The sequence below is a fragment of the Phycodurus eques genome, chromosome 8 (assembly GCF_024500275.1).
Source record: "Phycodurus eques isolate BA_2022a chromosome 8, UOR_Pequ_1.1, whole genome shotgun sequence".
Classification (NCBI taxonomy): Eukaryota; Metazoa; Chordata; class Actinopteri; order Syngnathiformes; family Syngnathidae; genus Phycodurus; species Phycodurus eques.
This window is the reverse complement of record NC_084532.1, coordinates 27,896,804-27,912,661: the sequence shown is the minus strand read 5'-3', so window position 1 is coordinate 27,912,661 and position 15,858 is coordinate 27,896,804. Positions and strand designations below refer to the sequence as shown.

At 41.4% G+C, this 15,858-nt stretch overlaps 1 non-coding gene across 1 annotated transcript; it reads left to right on the top strand.

The window, feature by feature from the left end:
- Nucleotides 1-7,538: 7,538 nt before the first annotated feature.
- On the top strand, nt 7,539-7,614 carry trnap-cgg (transfer RNA proline (anticodon CGG)). Its single transcript has one exon. It is a non-coding gene; the product is annotated as a tRNA-Pro (tRNA).
- Nucleotides 7,615-15,858: the final 8,244 nt, after the last annotated feature.

The window sequence follows — 15,858 nt, the reverse complement described above, 5'->3', positions numbered from 1 at the left end:
AATGAACTGACACCTCGTCAGTCACGCCTTCTGTCTCTGATTGGTTGTTTTTCTTCAGGCGCAGTGATTTCTTAAAAATCTAATTAGATGCACAAGTTGGAGCCAGAGGGGGCAGCTTTTTGTTTTTGTTTTTGTTTTGTTTTGTTTCGGTAATATTGATAGTTTTACCAAATATGCCGGATTTTGGCGGTTGCGCTGTACTTTGAGTCCGAGACGCTTGAAAAGCTGCAGAAGGCTCCTCCACTTGGAGATGTCAAAGTTTATCGGGGCAGTGGAGCAGAACACAATTCCATCATCGAGGGCTTTTGTCCCGTCCTCAATGCCGACTCCCTTTTTTTTTTTTTTTTTTTCACCTCAATCTCGTCCCCCCGCTAAATGTCCTCATTTTTTTGTGTGTTCCCTCTGCGCACAAAGGTGTTTGTCGGCATTGTGCGAGGACATGATTGCCTCGCCGCTATTGTCCACCTGAGCACTTAGGTGGGGGAAACTAGGCGTTGCCACGGTAACCCAGTTCAAAGCTTTCTATTTATATTTCAGTAAAAGTGCTGTAAATTGCGGCGACGTGACAACGCTTCTGTTCGACTCCGCCATGTCTGTGCTGTGCTGTTTCCTCTTTCTATTAAGCTCTATATGATATTCTTATATGATAACAAAAAGGCCCCCTTGGTACCTCAAACATTACAATATGTCCTTTATCGTTCTTATTAATGCCTGAGCACGGAAGTGCGAGGACCGTATTGACACGGCTCTGATTCTGGCGAATAAATGGCCTTTTTGCGGCAAACGCACATCCAGGGTGTGTCAGAAAGGTTCCGGGACCGGTGTCCCAAAAGACACACAACTGCAACCGCAACTGATTTATTTGCACGATCTCCGATTGCGAGCAGGCCCGCAGATTTGTATCTTTCTAATCGAAAAGAATGACATTCTAATTAACTGCCAACATTGGATTGTTCCGTTTTGAGAAAGGCGATGATTCATTTCCAACATTAGACTGTCTCTCAATTAGTTCATTATAATTACATTATTGGCAGCGCGATGACGTATTGGTTACAGTCGACAGGTTCTGGGTTCGAATCTCGGTTGAGGTCCTCCCGTGTGGCGTTTACATGTTCTCCCCATGTTTGCGTAGGTACCCCAGCCTCCTCCCACAGTCTCTTGGGGGGGTCGAACCTGGTGTTGTTGTGCATCCAAAGGATCTTTCCCTGCCTTTTCAAGAATTTGGAGGGGTGTAACATTTTATTTAAATGTTTCAATCCAATTACAATGGGGGGGTCAACCATCCACAGATTTTCGCTATTCTCCGTCTCGCCCTGTCCCTATCCCCCGTGAATAGCAATAGCTGTAAAGAAAGTGTTTACAAGAGTATGGTAGATGTTAATCGGAGTGTGGGGAATATTAATAAGAGTCTGGGGAGGTTTGCACGCCTTTAAAATATGTAGAAATAATCCCCAAAAATGTATGTGGCCGTCACTTCACGGATTTCACCTATTGCGGGGGGGGGGGGTGATCCGGAACCTAACGTCTTCGATAAACGAACGATGACTGTATTTCCAACGTGTCTGATTTGTGCTTCGACAATCTGCCTGTTTGTTGTGTTGCGCTCCGAGCAGAGGAAGTGGCCGCGCTCGAGCCCCGCGACTCCGCAAACGTGCGGCGAAAAGTCCTCCGCCGCAGAGACCGGTTGTTGTGGTTTGTAAATGTGTGTCAGGCCCGGCTTTTGCTGATTAGCTCTGGCGCTAGCGCTGTGCCGTAACACCATACGACGGACGGATCAGACCAACGCGGAGCGACTCGAGATCGTTGGCCGATACGCCGCGGTTGGCCCGTTAAAGACGAGAGTGTAAATTGAGACAGTGACCCGCACTTGTTCTGTTTGCTTAAAGGCGACAGAACAATTGTATGTATGGGAACGGCGCACTTAGCGCGGTGTGTTTGTAATGCAAAGAAGCCAAGTAAGTCAACCAGTTGCTGTTGTTCATAAAAACACAAAAATGTCCGTAACATTTCATTTGAGTTTTATTTCACACAGAGTCAAAAGCTGTTTTCTTCTTTAAGGATAAGCCTGACGTCAAAGTTGAGCCTTGGTCACTACAGTGGGCAGCAATTCAAAAGCTGCTTTTTAAAAAAAATTTATAGGAAGGAATTTTGAAATCAAGGTTGGTCATCAGTCACTACAGTGAACAGCTTTTCAAAAGCTGATAAATTAGGAATGACTTTTGATATACGTATCAGTCACTACTGCGGACAACAATAAAAAAGATTTGTTGTCTTTTGTAGGAATATGTTTTGAAGTCAAAGTTGAGCATCAGTCACTACAATGAACAGCTTTTCAAAAGCTGTTTGATTAGCAATGAGTTTCGATGTCAAGTTATGCATCCGTCAACACTGCGAACAACAATAAAAAAGAATTTTTGTCTTTTGTAGGAATATGTTTTGAAGTCAAAGTTGATCATCAGTCACTACAGTGAACAGCTTTTCAAAAGCTCTTTTCTTAGGAAGGAGTTTTGATATCAAGTTGTGCATCAGTCACGACTGTGAACAGTTTTTCGAAAGCTGTTTTCTTAGGAATGAGTTTCGATATCAAGATGCGTAGAAGTCACTACTGTGAACAGCTATTCAAAAGCTGCTTTCGTCTAAAGGGATGAGTCTCAAAGTCAAACGTTGAGCGTCAGTGACTACAGTCAGCAGCTATTCAAAAGCGTCTTTCATCAAAACCATGAATGTTGTCAACGGTGAGCCTCAGTTACGACAGTCAACAGCCATTTAAAAGCTGTTTTCTTCGATAAGAATGCGTTTTGAAGTCAAAACTTGTGCATGGGTCACGACAGGCATCACAAACACTGCCACCCACTGGTCAGTCATTCGCTTGTTTTGCACTCTCAGCTGACCCGTTGGTTGCAGTGCATGGGATGACACCAAGATTTCCCCAAAAAAATTCAAACAAAAGAACATTTTTTGAAATGATATTTGTGCCTTACCACCACGCGAGGTGTAAAATAACAAAGAGCTTAGCTTTATTGTTAAAACTGAGAACGGTTGAAGCTCTCGTTTGCATTGCACCGAATTGTGCTTGCATACCAATCGAAGGTGCAAATGTGTTCCGTGTGTCTTTCTGCACTCGTTCACCTCATGATATGTATTTTGCGGCGGTGCACGTCTCCGTTTTCACGCGTCACCGCAGTCCCATTCACACCTCCGTTCATCACTCTCCCATATGCGACCCAATTACCGGGGATGAAAAGAATTGTGACCTCAAAAGAGAGGAATATGAAAGCATATTCTTGCCCTTTTGATGGAAAATAACTCCCCAGCCCCCGTTTTCTTTATAATACACTTTGCTTTTTGTCGTGCCCTCGCTTATTTCTTCTTTTTTTTTTTTTTTTTTTTTTTCTTTTTTCTTTTTACTATTGAGCAAAAGCAAAGGAGAGAAAGGTAGCACGCTGCCGGTAAAATGTAACACGGTAGTCAAAATGTGAGCATTTGCAGGAGTGTAGATTCAAAAGCAGAATGCATTTCATTTATTTGATCTTATTTGGGATATACAGCGGCGCCTTGAGATCAGAGGGACCCGACTTAGTTTTTTTTTAGATACGAGCCGTCGTATTCCTTTGACTTGGAAAATGAATACGTTAGTCAAAATGTTTGTTGTATTTTATTTATTTATTAAATTAGGGTATAATAATATTAATAACACATTTAGATGAAGTCGTATTTTTAGCAATCAGATTTTATTTAGTCCCTCTATAATAATGCATGTTTACAAGTATGACATTTATATGTCAATATTGTGGTGCATCATTAATAAAGGGATCAGAATATTTTCTGATTTGTATTGTATTTTATATTATATAGTATACTAGTATTAGTTCTTTTTTAACATGAATAGGATTTTTTCTTTTTATCAACCCTTACTTCATTGTCGTTTGTCATTCACTGCTTTTTTTTTTTTTTTTTTTAATTATTATGATTTAATCGTTTTAAAGACAGCGTAAACACAGCAGCGTCGCTTGATTTCCAGTGCTTACAGACGCTCCAGTGCCGTGGAGCGTCTGTAAGATAGAACCCTTAACCACGGCAGCCTGTCACGCCGCATGACAACTCCATGACAATAGATTAGCAGCTACGTGTCCTCGTGATAGCGTGTGCTTGTGTTTGTGTGTGGGCGCAAAGATGATGTAAGATTTTTATTCTTCCACCATTTCGCGTTAGCCATGAGCAAACATCTTTTATACTGTGCGGTCATTTTGACAAAGTTGAAGGATTATTATTCCAATTGGGGGGGGGGGAAATGTCAAAAAGGTCAAGAAGGTCATTTCATGAGTCCAGACTTGGATTTTCTGGACAGCGTGTATAATGAGGAATCTCAAAGCACCAGCGCTTTTCTATTTGTGTGAGCGTTCTTAATCCATCCGTTGCGTTTATATGCAGCTTGCACAACTGATCACGAGTTCCCCACACAAGATGTGGAAGAATCACAACATAACAGGAATGTTTTGTTTGTGTTCGTTTTCCCACACACTGCGCCGCATCGCACAAACTCAAACCTCCCCCCGATGTTTTTCTCTGCAAATGTTTTCAGTTGAAACAACTGCAGTTCTCTACGGGTGTTCAAAGTTGTTCCTTCCGCCGAACAGAAATGCTTGTGCTAAAATTTGCACAATGTGCAACGAAACAATTTCAACTAGAGCTGAAACGATTAACTGAGTAATAATAATATTAAGTAATAATACAATGATCCAATAAAAGAGCTTCTCAAACTGCCGATGAACTGCAAGTCGGGGAGAGAGAAAAACTTCTTGCTCGGAGGCAATTTTGCAACGGTGCTTCAAAATTAGGTCGATGTAAAAATTCTGCTTCGAAGCACCGCCAGGACCAAAGTAAAAGAGTCAAAAAGTAAAAGTTACACCCGGAACTATGTTTGCGCTGCCGGAACCCACGTTTCTCACGGACATTAACTGCAGATGGACGCAGTGTTGGGCCATAGATCACCTTTACCAAAAATGACAGAGGACCGTATGTAAATGATTTTTAAAACACCGTTAGATGTGTAATGTACATATAACATGATGAATGTGTGAGTTGAATGGTAGTTATTGTTTTTTTTTTTTGGGGGGGGGGGTTTACCTAAAATTGCAAGCATGCTAATGCTAATCGCGATTGCTAAGCGTTTAGCATTTAGCTTTTTTGCTGTCTCATATCCAGTAAACCAAATTTATACCATACACTCAGTAGCAACATATGCAGTTTAAGCATCAAAGTCCATCTCTCTTAAATGACAAATAAATGCATATCAGTAGTCAATTGATAAATAATAATGATTTGTGCTGATTATTCGATCACGAATCAAGAGGAGAATTGATTCTAAAAAGACTCGATAGGGACAGACCTAATGAATCGGCTTTTCTTCATTAGCTTCTGACCATGTTTTTGTTTTCCTTTTTTTTTTCGGGGTTAATTTTTGGGTCGAAAAACGAATACATGAATCGCTACTGATGCGCATTCACCACAGTGGTTGAATTCGTGCATTTCAAAAGTGTCTCAAATTCTGGAAAGTCGCTGAAGTTTAACACGATGGCTTTGGACATCAAAATCATTTTTAGCATAGGAAATAAGAGAAATGAACTGTCTGTTATAAAAACTAAGGTTCTTCACACAAGTGTAAAATCGCAAAACCAAAGATAGCAGTGGTTGTAGGTAAATGTCTTCACAGCAACACTGACGTTAATGTGTAAATTCAGTTCCTGTTGTATTATTCATGTCGGCTTTAGCCATATTGTACTGAATTTTTCCAGTGACGAGCCGTCGCTTAGTCTTTTTTTGTGATTTGTGTTGCGAGCCAAAATTTGCGCTACAGAGAGCTTGCGATACGCCGCCGTTCCAGACAAGTGGGCGGGGGGGGGGGAATGGAGCAACAAAGGTACTGCAATGCCCTCGCGTGTGGGCAAGGAGAGCCACAATCGCGATGAGTGATCGAGACAAAATAACAAAATGAAGGCCAAACCCATTCCAGCTCCTGATGTCACTCATTTGGCCCCGCCCCTTAAAGGCACACAACCAACACACCAATACTACGGTACATATAGTAATTACACTTTATATAAACCTTTGTTTCTAGTGTTCAAGCCCATACTCAGCGGTCCACCTACTTCCTGTGACTCACTCCCACCTCTGATTAATACTGTATTATCTGAGCGTTATTATTTCCTCAATACATCATTTTGAGGTACACAAATGACATTTTTCGCCCCACTTCTGAACCCGTCCGGTGACACTTGCAGGAAGCGGACGTCGTCATGTGTCTCTCAGTAAATGATGTCTGCCGATGTAATGACAGATAAGCGGAGTTACACTGTATTCCGTGTTTCACGCAACTCAATTTTCTCATTGGCGGCGCGTTAATATAGAAAAGAGCAAATGTAATTCCTCGAGAATCTTAAACCTCTTCGAAAAGTGCCTTCATCAAATCCGATACTAATCATAATAATAGCACTATTGTCCAATAGAAAAGTAGTCCTGCAGGCTGCAGTTGTTTTTCCTCCACTGCTTGGGTGCGACATTAACAAATATTATTGTTCGTCTCACGTAACCCAGATGAGAAAAAGAACCATTAAGAGTTGCCGTAATGATCTCATTTCGTGTAATGTTGCTATATTAAATATTGCCCAGGGGTGTCTGTCTGAATAGAAGTGTGGGGGCAAGCAGAAATAATGGATGCACGCAAACATTCTGCCCGTAATCCAATTTATTTGACAAATCAACAGCGTGTGTAATAAACGCGGCTGCAATTTTTTGATGAAATTATTCTGAAATGGCGGTTTTTCATCTGCTTGTACATATCCGCGGCTGCAGGAGGCAGGAAGAATGCGTCATTTATGGAAAGTAACCAGGATTAACTACAGATTGGAATTCTTTCAACTTGAAGTCATTGTCTCCAGACACACGGAACGGAAAACAGCTGCTGCCGCTCCCCGACTGTCACGTTAGTTTAAAAAAAAAAAAAAAGTCAATTGAATCATTTCATTACAAAAAATAATGAAGTACTATTTTTCATTTCATTTGTTTTAGCTCTAAATTAGATGACAGTAATTCCCTCTTGTTTTGAATTCAGATACAGTATTAGCAACATTCTCCAGAATTGCAAAAAATAGCTCCAAAATGTGGTTTTGTCATTCAGTATTACCTTAACTTGAATGAAGTTAAATTCATTACGTGACCGAGCTGATTATTCAATTTACGTGTATTTCAAATCAGTTTTCCCCATTGAAATGAACTTTTCATTTTCCCAGCACACACACCTTTTTGTGTTTTTAATCAAGGAAAATAGTACTTTATTGGATAAAAACATAATAAAACATGATACAATCGAATCTAAAGAAATCCACTGGTTTTATAAAGTATAATTGCTGTTCAAACTGTGATATTCGTGTGAGTGTAAAGTCCATTTTTACTGTGTTTTGCTTTGGCGGTATTGCATTGCGCCTAGCTTATTGCTCGAAACGTGACCCCAGAACGGCGACCTTTGGAGGACTGCAGGAGGCTCGTTGGTCTAGGGGTAGGTAGGACTCTCGCTTCGGGTGCGAGAGGTCCCGGGTTCAGATCCCGGATGAGCCCTGTAACTTGAAGGTGGGCTTTTTCTAGGGGACGGCTACTTGGTTGTTTTGAGGCTTAATCTGGATCATGAAACATCAGAACAGTAATGGAGCGCCACAGGGTTGTTGTTGGTTCTGATACAATCAGTTTTGTGTTTGTCCGTGGTGCTGCATGACTGGTTTGCACCTTCAATCTTTGCCTTTTGTCCAAAATCTTCCTCAGAGGTCAGCTGAGCTCGTTGGTCTTGGGCACGGGTGTTAAACTCAAGGCCCGGGGGCCAAATCTGGTCCACCAAGTCATTTCATGTGGCCGGCGAAAGCGAATCATTTGTCAACTTCCATGATTCTTGCTCAAATTCTCATAAAATAATAACAATAAATAGTATCGTTGAGACATTGCAAGCATTTTCTGTTTACAGTAACTTGAACAATAGTTGAACAAACTATTATCCTTGACTTCTGATTTCAAAACTAGGTATCCATCAATTTGTTGTGTGTATGTAATAATATTATGAGGCGACTAAACATTTATATGGTTCCACAGTCAACGGCCCTCTGAGGGAAACGGTGACGAAAATGTGGCCTGCGACAAAAATGAGCTTGACACCCCTGGCAGGGGCATGATTCCCGCTTTGGGTGCGTACTTTACGTTGCCCTTCCATAGGGGACTTGGCTTCTCTGAACACGGTTGTAGTTAGTGCTGATAGTCTTGGTTGTGATGGCACCATACTGTTGTGTGTGTTGGGGTTTTATTTCGGGGCGGTGACGATTTGTGCCAGATATGTTAGCCTCTTGTCTGCAATTATTCTCATGTGTCTTGTTGGTCGAGATGTATGGTTTTCAGTTGAGGTGTGAGAGGCCCTGGGTGCAAAGCCTGGATGAGCCTTATAGTTTAAGTTCAGGCTTGCCGAGGGTATTTGGCTTTTCTGGATTGTGAAAACCCCAAATAGTTATGGAGCACAGCAGGGTTGTTGTTAGTGCTGTTAAACTCAGGTGTTATAATTCCATAATGCTGTGTGTTTGTTCTGTGCACCTACATCAGTTTGTACCACATTCTTTTCCCTTTTGCCAACAATTGTCTTCGAGTTTCAAATCCCGGCCGAGCCCTGTAGTTTAAGGTGGCTTTCACTAGGGGGCATCACTCCTAGCTTGTTTTAGGGCTGAATCTGAATAACAACTTCCCAGAAGAGTAATGGAGCACCACAGGGTTGTTGTTCCAGCGTTGCTTACTTTATGCAATCAGTTGCGATAGCTCTATAATGTTTTTGTTGTTGTTGTTGTTGTTTTTTGTACTGGACAGCTGTCAAAGTTTGTACCAGAAATCATTGCCTTTGTCAACAATTGTTTTCCAAGGTCCATGGAGCTTGTTGGTCTCACGGGTATGATTACTTGCTTCGGGTGCACGAGCGTGGTCACAGAATGAATTCGACTATATAACTAAAATGAGACAGACCCAATCGCTGAGAGGCCACTTGAATAGGATCCGGACATTCCACCGTGTGTCAGCTTGTTTTCGCCATTACGTAAGGAGCCGACGTGTGCTCACACTTGCCGGTATCAAGGATCGTGGTTTCCCCTGTTGAGCTGTCGACCCGTGTCCAAAAATTCCTCAAAAGCACACGAGTCTAATAGAGGCAAGAAGCAGACGCTCAAGCAAAACGCGCATGCCTGCTGTGAAGAGGCATAATGTTTCCAAATCCAAATAATGGCAAAATAATCCACTGGTCTCAAGAGTGCCACTTACGCCCAGAGCGGCACAGAACATTTTTGCTTTTATCCAGTGGTGGGATTTAAGGAAACACAAATACTTCATTATTGCACTTAAGTAGGTTTTTTTTCAGATACCTGTACTTTACCTGAGGATTTAGTTTTCTGACGACTTTGTACTTTGACTCCCTATATTTGAAAAGATATCTGTACTTTGTACTCCTAACCTTGACAAAATAGGCTCAACTTTTTTCAACCTCTGTGGATGACGACCCAATGTGGGGGAAAACAAAAACAAAAACAAAAAAACACCAGTTTTTGGATTCTAAAATCATGCGTCTGAGTTTATTTTCTTTCTTTTTTTTTTTTTAATGCAATGAAAACAAGTTCTTTGCTGCCCTCTTATTGCATCTATAAGCAATTACAAACCTAACTTGTGGATTTTTGCTTTCAAACTTTTTTTGTGTGCATTTTTTTTTTCATTGTGCCAAGTTATCACAACTGTACACAATTGACAGTAAGAACCATTGTTTTTAGTTTTGTACTTTAGTACATTTCAGAATCTGTATTCAGTTTTTTTTTTTTTTTTTTACTCGATGTAAAGAATTTGAATCAGTACTTTCTACTTTTACCAGTCTATTTCTGTTTCACACAAGTATTTGTACTTTTACTTAAGTACAGAGTGTGAGTACTACTCAGCCAGCCGCGCATTTATTCCACAGAACGAAACAATTGTGATTTGATCACATGCGTATTTTAGCAATGTGACATCGTGCATGCGAGTATGCTGTCATGATGGCGTTTGTTGGCTAGCTGCTAGCTGCTACCTGCCTGCGTACATTGCGTAGGTCCTGCTGAGCTAACTAGGTCAGATGCAGTCTATCATGTTGATTCATCTCGGATGATAAATCCTCAACAGCATGACGGTGGACGATACGCAAGCGTCCGTGTGTGTGTGTGTGTGTGTTTGTGTGTGTGTGTGTGTGTGTGTGTGTGCGCGCGCCTTGTCTGTAACTGCAGCGTTTCATTGCAAGACTGGTTTTGATTTTTAAATGTTTTTTTTTAATTGCTATTGTTGTAGTGTAGCACTCCTTTATCAAATGAGTTGTTTCTAGTATTTTGTTTGGCTTTCAAAGTAGGGTTTCAAGCCATGGTAAGGGTTTGAAACAAGGGTCAGGGTTTAAAGTAAGGTTTCAAGCCAGGGTTGGAGCGTTAGGGTTTCCAAAAAGGGTTAGGGTTTTTAAGAGTTAGGCGTTGAAGTCTTGTTTTTAATCCAGTGTTAGGTTTTCTAATCAAGGTTACAAGCCAAAGTTAGTTTTCTAACAAAGGTTAAGGTTTCAAATGAAGGTTTCAAACCTGGGTTAGGCTTTCAAAAAAAGGGTTATGGTGTAATATCAGTGTTTCAAGCAAGGGTTAGGGTCTCAAGACCGTGTTGGTGTTTCTAATAAACGTTAGGGTTTCAAATGAAAGTTTCAAGCCATGGTTACGGTTTCAAATCAGGGTCATGGCTTAAAGTCAGGGTTAGGTTACAAGTTAGGGTTTCAAAGTAGGATTTCAAACCAGGGTTAGGGTTTCTAACAGGAGATAAGGATTTTTGCGTGGGGGTTTCAAAGTAAGGCTTCAAGCTTCCCTCTGGGTTTGAAATTGGGCTTTAGAGGCAGGGTTAGGGTTTCAAATGAGGGTTAGCACACACTCAAAGTATAGAAGCACTGTTTCATCTCCTTTATTAAGTGAAGGAGTTGAATCAGTGCTAAAAGTAAAAATGAGTGAATGTCAGAAGCTAGTGGTTTTTAGGCTGGCACAAGACACAATGCGTTCACCATGAATCATTCTTCTCGCTGAAAACATATCATTCATTAAATAATCCTCCATTTTCCCAATCTGATGTGTCATCATGGTTAATGCTCCCTGGGTCACGTTCCTCCATTTTGTTGCAGTTAAGTCCCCGAGATCTCAGTCGATCAAGCTCTGAACCACGGTTGACTTTACTACCTCGCTAAATAGACCTTTTTATGTTTGTCAAGAAAATGCAACAATGCCAAATTGTTTTGTCAGTTGGATATCGCAAATAGTGTGCAAGAGCGCCTATTAGCATAGTAGCCACTTCTAAAGGGACGTACTCCGCACAAAACCTCTATCATTGGATTTGTGGAAGGCATTTTCTCGCAGGTATGAATAAAATGTTTGGTCGGGGGTCTTTGAGTAATTGGGCAAAACATAATGGTTAGCCTGTTCGTGACCTGTTCATTTACTGTATATACTTGTGTACTTAATTGCTCCAACTTTTTTTATTTACAATAAATAATGTATCTTTGTTCCTCTATTTATGCGAGTGGGGCATAGTGACAGACAGAACAAATGATAAATGGTCTTCTATTAGATGGCAGGAAGAACATACAGTAATTACTGTATGTTCACTTTTTGTGACATTTTTGTTTGTTGGTGTTTCCATGAGATTTTTCTATTGTGTAATATGTTCCTTGGCTCCATAAAGGTTGGAAATCGCTGCTCTCGTCAGATCGTGTATTCTAATCAGTCAGGTCAAACCAACATTACATGACAGAAATAATGGCTGCTAACTTACTGGAATTCAATTACTTTATTTTTAATTAAATGACTTCAACCACACCGAACCTTTTGAGCATGATTCGACAGAACGGCGGCATGTTTACGTCCAACCGTCAGTGCTAGCACTGGCTTGCTAGGCTACATAAGGTTTTTGTTGCCTGCTTGCAAGCCGTATCGTATTAAAAGTACGCGAACATACCTCAAGCAAGCCTTAAACGAACGTCCTCTCCTGTCCTGACCACCGGTGACCACCAACACACATTTTTCCCCAGTCGCATTTGAGTTGACAAGATAAAGCCCAGTGATCGTAAAAAACGGGATGCGGTGGTATCGGAATACAAGATTTTATTGCAGTAGTCTGACATGCAACCTTTTTTTTTTTTTTTTTAAACATGTTTTCATCCGAGGAGGTTGAAAACAGTAACGATCCTACTTGGATAAAGCAAGGAGTAGAACGTACATATCTACAGATCAGTTTTCAAGCTTTTCACATGCAGGGAGCAAAAGTAAAAAAGAATTTGGAAAAAATAGAGACTCAAGTAAAGCACAGATACAGTAACTTGAAAAATCGACAGCGACAAAGTATTTGTTGCTTCCCTCCACTGGTGCCTGTTGATGTGTTTGGACGCACAAATGCGAAGTGTACTTTTGTGGACGTTACCGCACGCTCCGGCCTGATGATTCATAGCAGACGAGCCGCGGGGTCAGGGATCCTGCACGGCCGTTGTCATGGAAGCAAGAGCTGCAAAGATCAGATCTGCTTTCAGGATCATCGTTTTGTCCTTCTGCTTGTTTGTGTTCAACATATAGGAACCTTTTTAAAATTGTGTTAACCTGTGTCTGCTTCTTTGTGCGTGTCAGTCTGAAAGATGAACATTGTTTCTGTGGTGTTTTTTCGTATGATTCAAAAACTAATAATAATTTTTTTAAAAATGTCACTTCATAGACCTCAATTATCACTGCCTCATATGTGACAGGACCTTGCCATGAGTATCAGAAATTGAGCTACCCGTTGAAGCAGTGATGGCCATTTAGCTTCTCAAACTGGCGCTGAAGTGCAGTAGGAGACAGAAAAACATGTGGACTAGTGGTTAGCACGTCTGCCTCACAATTGTGAGGTTGGGGTTCACATCCGGGCTTTGGCCTTCCTGCTTGGGGTTTGCATGTTCTCATCGTGCTTGTGTGGTTTCAAGTAAGGGTTCAAGCCTGGGTTAATGTTTCAAAGTAAGGTTTCAAGGCAGGATCGGGGTTTCAAGAAAAGGTTAGAATTTCAAATTGGTTCTTCAAGCCAGGGTTAGGGATTCAAATGGGTTAGGGTTTGAAGAAAGGGTGAGGGTTTCGAATGAGGGCTTTGTAGCCTAGGTTAGTAGCTGAACATCCAATAGTCGATGTCTTTGTTTGCACTGCACACTAGTTGAACTGAAACAATCAATAAATCAAGCAGTGGTGAGGTGCAAGTAGGCCAAAGCACTCCCAACTTCATTTAAGCTGTCCAGATCGTCCAGACAGTTTCCTGTTCTTCGTTAATGTACTTTTATAACTTCTGCATGGTTAATGACTTTGCTCATGATGGTCCATAAATTAGATTGAAACCAATTCATCCACATCAGACTTTCAGCCTTGGATAATGAAAGAAAAAAAAAGACACAGAAAAAGGACACTGAATGTCTGCCGTTTTTCAGGTCATATACAAAGGTCCTTAAAAAATGAACTTTTTGCCATATGTTTTCCAATTGCTGCCAAATTGGAACCATGTACATTAGACGGATAGGAGTGGCAAAATTTTTATTTTCATCCTTGTTTTGTTCGTCGACCATAACATGATAGCAAAGTTTAATGTGTCGCCGTGAAGAACAGGGTGTACGAAAAAAGTCTCAAGGACCCATGCCTAAAGTTGAACGGGAAGTCAGCCGTTATAGGTTGAAGTAACCATTTTGGGTGATTTATTTATTTATTTTTTTCTTCTTCTTGAACTTTGACATGCTCTGACTAGAGAATGAACACAAATGATCTGCAATCATCCCGCGATTGGCAGGCAACTGGTCCAGGGCGTACACCGTTTTGGCCTAAAGTCTACTGAGTTTAGCTCCGCTCACATGTCGCCCAAATGAATGCAAGGCCTACGGAAAATGCATGGATGCAATCCGAGACCACTGATTCCCATCCGCACTAACCAATTTCAACTTCAATTTGAACTAAAGTGTCAAAGTTTGATGATCATTTAAAAGCCCCTGTAAAGTGAAAACATATGTCTTCTGAATTTGACACATCACAGAGAAGAGTTGTTAACAACAGTGCCAAATTTGAAAATATTCCCTAAAAAAATCGGAAAGTATATAAAATGAGGCTTGAAAAATCGTGAAAGGTCAAGCCCTTGTTTCCACTCTGATGCTGCGGGTGTGTCCGCTAAATGTGCTAAAATTCCACCCTCATGGTGATGTGCATGCACTCATGGCTGACAACGAGGCACTCTAAAATTCTGAAAAAGAGTATATCTCCACAGTTGAGTACTACATGGTTCTCAGTCTTTGCACGTTTCAGCAATTATCTTCAAACATGTACATTATTCAGGAACACATCTCTGTATTACTTTTACAGGATCCTTATGATTTAAAAAAAAAAAAAGGGGTGTGAGGGCCCTTTTATCACTGCCTTGCATCTACACGCTCGCACTGGATACACAAACAGTACAAACTGCTGCTGCCATGCTGTTTTTGTATTCCTCGTTCGGCACTGTCAATTGGTCACGCGGCTGCTTGTACGTACAAGAGTCTGCATTGAATTACCGTACCACGGTCTGCACACACTGGATATGCTCAGACCTTGTGACCCAGCGGTGTTATTGCTTACACATTTCCATTAGTCTTTGTTCGGCATGTCTCCTCTCCCGTAGCCGAACAGAAAAGCAGTAGGCTATAATACAGAAACATGTGCGGATTTAAGGGCGATGATAATGTCACGTCGAAACGTTGACGTAAGGGCTTAATATGAAAATCCTTCCATTGCTTTGTGTTGTTATTCGTGACCAAGACTGTCGCTTTCTCTCTCTCTTTGTTTCATGAACTTGGCGAAGGAATGATGACAGTTATGAGAGCATGCGTCATAGACATAAGGGCATCCTTGATGAACAATGAAGGGGGAAAACAGCAGATGGGATGCATATAAAACAAGGTAATCACCTTTGCGTGTTTATAGTCAGCTGACCACAAATTTGTCACTTGGATGAATTATCGGCCGTGGCAAATAGCAGAAAAAGGCATCGTTTTGTGTGGCTCGGACAAGATGAGCTCATATGAGTAATTCTACTCTGCTGAGATAGACATGAGTCACAGGAGGCAGCATGTCTCCTTCCACTCTTATTTAATATTCCTCTAAGGCGCTTTTCTTTTTTTTGTTTTTGTTTACCCATCTCACAAGCCTAATCTCTGCCGTAATCTATTTTGAGTCCCAGAGTAGATTAATGTTCATTCCTCTCTACTTACATCAGGGGCCTTGTCACCACACCGACGAAGGAATGAGACGGACGCGGAGGGGCTGTTTGGTTAAGCAGGACAGACATCTTTAATTGGATGCCCGGTCATTTAAATATGGCAAATAAACAACACGGCTGCATGTGGAAGGTCATACTTTTGTTTCTCTCCGGTAGCAACAGTTGCTGAGGCACTCCCGCGCGGTTGCAAGTGAGCTCAAGGGCTTGTTAGTTGGTTTAGCTCAGAGGATGTGTCACATTTACAGTCGCCTTCCCTGCATGTGTCCTCTTCATGGGGGGGGGGGCAACGAGTGGCAAAATCAGGCAACAGAGGTCAACAGCAGGAGAGAGCAGATGCGAAATATGGGACATGCGAGACAGTTTTACCTTGACAACCGCCGCTAGTGTGTGCGTGTCTCTGTGACATAGCAACAGATCGCTTTACATAGTATATGAGGGCCAAGGTCTGAGTAGATGTGGTGAAGCCCCGTGGCAATAAACCGGCAAAGTCCTGTCTTTTTA